At 46.1% G+C, this 6,802-nt stretch overlaps 1 protein-coding gene across 1 annotated transcript in view; it reads left to right on the forward strand.

Annotated features, from left to right (window-relative positions):
- The first annotated feature begins 713 nt into the window (after positions 1-713).
- thy1 (Thy-1 cell surface antigen) overlaps positions 714-6,802 on the forward strand; it is a 15,660-nt gene continuing 9,571 nt past the window's right edge. Inside the window, exon 1 of the mRNA XM_043677744.2 lies at positions 714-794. The gene's annotated coding sequence lies outside the window, so the exon portion shown is untranslated. The remainder of the gene's footprint in view (positions 795-6,802) is intronic.

Raw genomic sequence — 6,802 nt, forward strand, 5'->3', positions numbered from 1 at the left:
TCCCAATAGGAGATTCTGGGCTGAGCATGTGCTTCCATTTCCAGGAATTTTAGTGAGGAATTGAGTTGGGGGGGAGGGAAGGGGCAGGAATCTCAAGAGTGTGGTACTGGAAAAGCCCAGCCGGTCAGGCAGCATCCGAGGAGCATTCATCCTTCTCATTCCTAAATCCTGCTCCTCGGATGCTGCCTGACCGGCTGGGCTTTTCCAGCACCACACTCTCCACTCCGAGCTCCAGCATCTGCACTCCTCCCTTTCTCCTGGCCAGGAGTCAGTCAGTAATGGGGAGTCAGAGAGCTCTGACATGGGTTCTGGGACAGACTCCTGCCACCTTCCAGCTGGTAAGGCAGATCTGAAAGAAAACAGAAAATGTTGCAGCTCAGGGCACCTTCTCTGGACAAACTTAATCCAGATCGAGGGCGTGTCATCACTGGCTTTCCTCTGGACCCTGATTATTTGTATCAGTGACACCCAGAAAGGCAGCAGGGAAAGGGGGTGGGGACCTGTCCCCCACCCTCGGAACCCCTTCCCCCAACCCCCCGTTATTCCCGGGGGACAGACAGTGACAGAGGAGCAGGACTGTATGGAATTGGGGAATGTGTCCGGATGGGGGAGGGATAGCAGCCAGTGGGAGGGCCGAGCGGGAGCGGGAGGGGGAAAAGATTGTGTGTGTGGGCTGGAGGGGCGGGTTTGGCTGGGTCAGCTGATGTGTGTCTGCCGCAGTGTGTACACACACTGTCCTTACTGCAGCTCCAGGGGAAGGCAGCTATACACTGGGCACAGCTGACTGAGGCAAGGTGAGAACGGGGAAAGGGGAAAGGGGATAAGGGGATATGGGGAAGGGATGGGGATGGGGATGGGGAAGGGGAAGGAGAAGGATTGGAGTGAAAACAGAGAAATGGGGGGGGGGCAACGGAATGGCGAGGTGAGCTGACAGAGGGTGGGGAGAGTGAGTGCTGGAGAAACTCAGCAGGTCATACCTGCGGAGACAGAATCGGGTCTGCTCTGAGGGCTGTTCAGGGGGATATCTGCAGAGGAGTCCCTCAGTCCCGAGCAGAGACACTACCCCACCCCCTTGGTTCTGTCATAGGGGCAGGCAGCACCTTTCGGTCCAACCAGTCCAGGGCCAACCTAATCCCAAAGTAAACCAGTCCCACCTGCCTGCTCCTGACCATAACCTTCCCAAACCTCTCCTGTTCATGTACCTGTCCAAATAGATTTTAAACGCTCTAACGCTCCTCACACCCAGCACTTCCTCTGGCGGTTCATTCGACTCAGGAACCATCCTCTGCGTAAACATTTGTCTGGTGTCTTTGTTAAATCTCTCTCTCATCTTAAAACTCTACCCCCTTGTCTTGAAATCCCCTCTATTAGGGAAAAGACAATTACCATTGACGCTATCTATATCTGAGCAAAGTCTCTGAATTTTGAACAATGATAAAGGAAATACAAAAGTTTAAGGTTTTACCATCGGGGCGAGTCACAAAGAATGAGTGTGGGTGGGGGGTGGGGAGAGTGTGGGGGGTGGGGAGTGTGAATCAAGGGGACACTATTTCAAATTAAGGGAGAAACCACGAGAAGGAAATGTGAATGTACTCAGGATTGGGAATCTTTAGAATTCTCTATGGGCTGTGGGAGCTCAGTTACTGAGTACGTTGAAAGTAGGGCCTGATGTTCAGGAATCAATCACGTAAAGGGATATGGGGATAGTGTAGGAAAGGTCATGGTCATGTCTGATCAGGTTGAATGGCAGAGAGCACTTGATGGGCTGAAGGGCCTACTGTGGGGCAGTAAAGGAGTTAACCTCTTGCTCTTTCCAGGTGATTTTATTTGACAACGCCAAAAAACAAAAGCCTATAACCACTCCAGGCTTGTTCCTTGTCTATTTGGACTCTCCTTATGTCTCAATGAAAGAACTGCGGACGCTGTAAATCAGAAACACAAACAGAAATTGCTAGAAAAGCTCAACAGGTCTGGCAGCATATGTGCAGAGAAAAGTCACAGTTAACATTTCGGGTCCAGTGACCTTCCTCTGGGGAAATATTAACTGATTTCTCTCCACAGACTTGCTGAGCTTTTCCCACAACTTCTGTTTTTGTTTCTCTCTATGTCCCAGTTGTTTTCCTTTAACAGTCCTTTATTTAAAAATTTCCTTTTGATGGTAACATCTGAACATCCCTGATTCTTTACTGATCCACATTCTCGGCAATAGATTTTAAAGTTGCAGAATGGCGTCTGTTGTGGGTAATGTGCGTTGTAGCGGCTCAAGAGGGCAGCTCACCAGCGCCTTTTCGAGGAGTTAGGGTCGGGGTAATAAATACTGACCTGACCGAACCGGCAACGTCAGTCCAACTGGTAAATTAAACAGCTCTTCTTTCAAACTGTATTAACATTGCATTTTCTTCATGATTCCTGTTCTTTACTTTAAATAATTTTGAACTGAATCAAAATTTATCATCTAGAATAACTGTACCTTCGGGAACTTGCTGTGTAGTTCTGATTCTACATAACGTTGTGACTACTATAGACGTTGATAGCATTGTCAAAAATTAGAATAATTTCTAATTCTGTGTCATTTGACCTATTTATGCCACACAGACGGGCACAAGGTTCAATCAGTGTAAATGTTTAATTAATAAACCTGATGATAACTGTGAATAGTTCAAGCAAGTTTTGTCAGGGAATTCATTTCTGACAGGGAAGGGAAACTGATGATGTCCCACTCACCAAGTCACGTCTGTTTTGAAAAGATAATTTGGGTGGTGCCATATCAATCCAGTCAGGTCTCGAAGAAAACTGAACTGCAAGCGAAGGGCAGTTTAGATTTGTAATTCTGTTGAAGTTTAATTACATGTTGATTTCTAATCATGTTGCAACAAGCAAATGTGATGTTTGTGAATCCAATATGTTTTATGTTAAAATTTGCAAATAATCAAAGTGCTTACTTTTAGTGATGGAATCTTCTTTATTTCCCACACAATCGTGTGGATATTATACACTGTTATATCCCTGCACTTATGTTTGGCTGCAGTGGAGTGTACAGTGTCAGTGTGTGCTGGTATAGTCAGAGAGATGTCACATGTTTGAAATCCAGTGTTTAAGGTTTAATTTTAATTTGGTAGGTCACAGGAAAAAAAGATAGTTTTCTGCACTTGTCCAGAGGGACAGGATTAGAGCTGTCCAAGTAAAGGTTGCCTTTATGTAAACTGGGTGGGATTGCCTTGTTAGGAAGAAATGATACCACATTAATAGCAGGAAGTGATAGAGTCAGAAGGCAACAAATCGTGTGGGTATAGTTGAGGAACCACAAAGACAAAAAAAAACACTGCTGAAAGGCCTCCCACCATTGGTCATGATGTGAGGAAGAAAATTAATCAGCAGATAGAAAGTGTGTAAGATAGGCGCTATTACAATGGCAAACCTGAAATCAATTTGGTATTGGGGGCAAACCCTCTGCTGGTTGGAGTCATACCTGACACATAGGAAGACAGATGTAGTTGTGGGAGGTCAGTTATCTCAGGTTCAGGACATTTCTGTAGGAGTTCCTCAGGGTAGAGTCCTAGGCCTAACCACCTTCATCAATGACTTTCCCTCTATCATAAGGTCAGAAGTGGGGATGTTTGCTGATGATTGCACAATGTTTAGCACCATTCGCAACTCCTCATTACTGACGCAGTCCATGTTCAAATACAACAAGATCTGGACAATACCCAGACTTGGGCTGACAGGTGGTAAGCAACATTCATGCCACAATAATGCCAGGCTATGATCATCATCAATAAGAGACAATCTAATCACCACCCCATGACATTCAATGGCGTTACCATCACTGAATTCCCCCACTATCAACATCCTGGGGTTAGCATTGACCAGAAACTCAACTGCACTCACCACATAACACAGCGGCTACAAGAGCAGGTCAGACGCTAGGAATACAGCAGCAACTAATTCACCTTCTGACTCCCTAAATGCTGTCCATCATCTACAAGGCACTACTCAGGACTGTGATGGAATACTTCCCACTTACCTGGATGGGTGCAGTTCCAACAACACTCTTGAAGCTTGAAACCATCCAGGACAAAGCAACCCGCTTAATTGGCACCTAATCCACAAACATCATTCCTTCCACCAAAGTTCAATAGTAGTAGTGTGTACTATCTACACGATGCACTGCAGAAATTCACCAAAGATCCTCAGACAGCACCTTCCAAACCCACAACCCCTTCCATCTAGAAGGACAAGGGCAGCAGGTACATGGGAACACCACTCTCTGCAAGTTCCCCTCCAAACCACTCACCACCCTGACTTGGAAATATATCGCCGTTCCTTCACTGTCTCTGGTTCAAAATCCTGGAATCCTCTCTCTAAGGGCATTCTGTGTGTATGCACAGCAGGTGGACTGCAGCGGGTCAAGAAGGGCACCTAGAGACAGATAATAAATGCTGGCCCAGCCAGTAATGCCTACATCCCACAAATGGATAAATGAGAAAAAACAATAATCATAGGGATCTTCGATATGCACATGGACTGCGAAAATCAGGTTGGTAGTAGAGACAAGTGGGCGGCACGGTGGTACAGTGGTTAGCACTGCTGCCTCGCAGCGTCAGAGACCCGGGTTCAATTCCCGCCTCAGGCGACTGACTGTGTGGAGTTTGCACGTTCTCCCCGTGTTTGCGTGGGTTTCCTCCGGGTGCTCCGGTTTCCTCCCACAGTCACAAAGATGTGCAGGTCAGGTGAATTGGCCATGCTAAATTGCCCGTAGTGTTAGGTAAGGGGTAAATGTAGGGGTATGGGTGGGTTACGCTTCGGCGGGTCGGTGTGGACTTGTTGGGCCGAAGGGCCTGTTTCCACACTGTAAGTAATCTAATCTAATCTAATCTAATACCAAGAAAATTAATTTATGGAATGTGTACAAAATGGTTCCTTTGGAGCAGCTTGTGGTAGAGCCCAGTAGGGAACAGGCAATTCTGGATTTGGTGACATGGCAGACTGGATTCGAGAGCTGAAGGGGAAGGAATTCGACCTCCCTCCACATCTGCATCCCCAGAGGATTAACCATAATATGATAAATCCACCCTGCAGTTTGAGAGAGAAGCTTGAATCAGATGTAATGCTATTACAATTGAGTAAAGGTAACTACAAAGACATGAGGGAGGAGCTGGCCAGAGTTGGTTGGAAGGGAAGCCTCACAATAGCAGGAATTTCTGGGGGTTATTGAAGAGACACAACAGAAATACATCCCAAGGAATAAGAAGCACACTAAAGGGAGGATGAGGCAACCCATGGGTGACCAAGAGAATTCGGGAATACGATAAAATCAAAAGCAATGTGGTGAAGATTAGTGGGAAGCCAGAGGATTGGGAAACCTTTAAAAAACCAGCAGAGCATAACTTAAGAAGCAATAAGAGGGAGAGAAGATGAAATATGAGGGTAAGCTAGCTAATAATATAAAAGAAAATTGCAAGAGGTTTTTAGTTATATTTTAAAAAAAGCAAGACCAGAGATTGGATTGTTGGAAATTGAGGCTGATGAAGTAGTAACAAAGAACAAAAAAATGGGTGAGGAACTGAATAGGTACTTTGTCACTTTTCATAGTGAAAAACACCAGCAACATGCTAGAGCTTCATCAGAGTCAGGGTAGAAGTGAGTGCAGTGGCCATCACCTAAGGAGTAGGAGCTGGGGAAGCTGAAAGGTCTGAAGGTGGATAAATCACTCACACCAGATGGACAATGCCCCAGAGACCTGGAGGAGATAGTGCAGGCATCGTGGTGATTTTTCAGGCATCACTAGCCCCAGGTAGCAGCCCTGAGGATTGGAAAATGGTGAATGTAATACCCCGTTTAAGAAAGAAGGGAGGCAGAAGACAGGCAACTACTGGCTGGTTAGCCTGTCCTCAGTTGTTGGTATGATTTTAGCGTCAATTATTGTGGAAGAGATTGTGGAGTATTGGAAGTGCACGGTAAAACAGGGCTGAAACATGGTTTCGTCAAGGAGAGATCTGCCTGACAAATCTGTTAGACTTCTTTGAGGAGGTAACAAGCAAGTTAGACAAAGGAGAGGCTGCGGGTATGAGTTATTTTGATTTCCAGAAGGCCTTTGATAAGATGCTGTAAAGGAGGTTACTGAATAAGGTAAGAACACTTGGTTTTAGGGGCATGGATAGGGGATTAGCTGACTGGCAGAAAGCAAAGAGTGGGGACACAGGGGCCTTTTTCAGGATGGCAGCCAGTGACTAGTGCAGTTCCACAGGTGGATGAAGGAACTGAGGGCATTGTTGCTAAATTTGCAGGTGACACAAAGATGGGTGGAAGGTTGAAGAAGTGGGGAGGCTGAAGAGGATGTGGACAGGCTGGGAGAGTGAGCAGATGGAATCCACAATGAGGTTATGTACCGTGGTCAGGAGAATGAGGCTGTGCCTCTGATCCTAGTCTCTTCTAGTGGCAACAGATTCTTCACTTCTCCAGGAATATGGAGAGATCTGGATAGAGTAGACATGGACAAGATGTTTCCACAGATAGGAGAGACTAGGACCCAAGGATGGAGCTTCAGGGAGAAGGGACTGAGATGAGGAGATATGTCTTCAGCCAGAGAGTGGGGAACTGATCGTCCCGGAGGGTGGTAGCAGCCAACTCACCAAGTGCCTTATATATCTCCAGATGTTCGAAAGTGATTTACGCCTAAAGCAAATTGCCCAAAACAAATTCCTCAAAACAATAATGAGGTACTAAAATTGGACCCAACAAAGAATTCCCCTTTTTAAATTGCTGCGAGTATATCTGCATCCATTTGAGAGGGAAGATGTGG

This window comes from Chiloscyllium plagiosum, unplaced genomic scaffold, assembly GCF_037043375.1.
Source record: "Chiloscyllium plagiosum isolate Xiang-an unplaced genomic scaffold, Cpla_swu_hap1 HiC_scaffold_29, whole genome shotgun sequence".
Lineage (NCBI taxonomy): Eukaryota > Metazoa > Chordata > Chondrichthyes > Orectolobiformes > Hemiscylliidae > Chiloscyllium > Chiloscyllium plagiosum.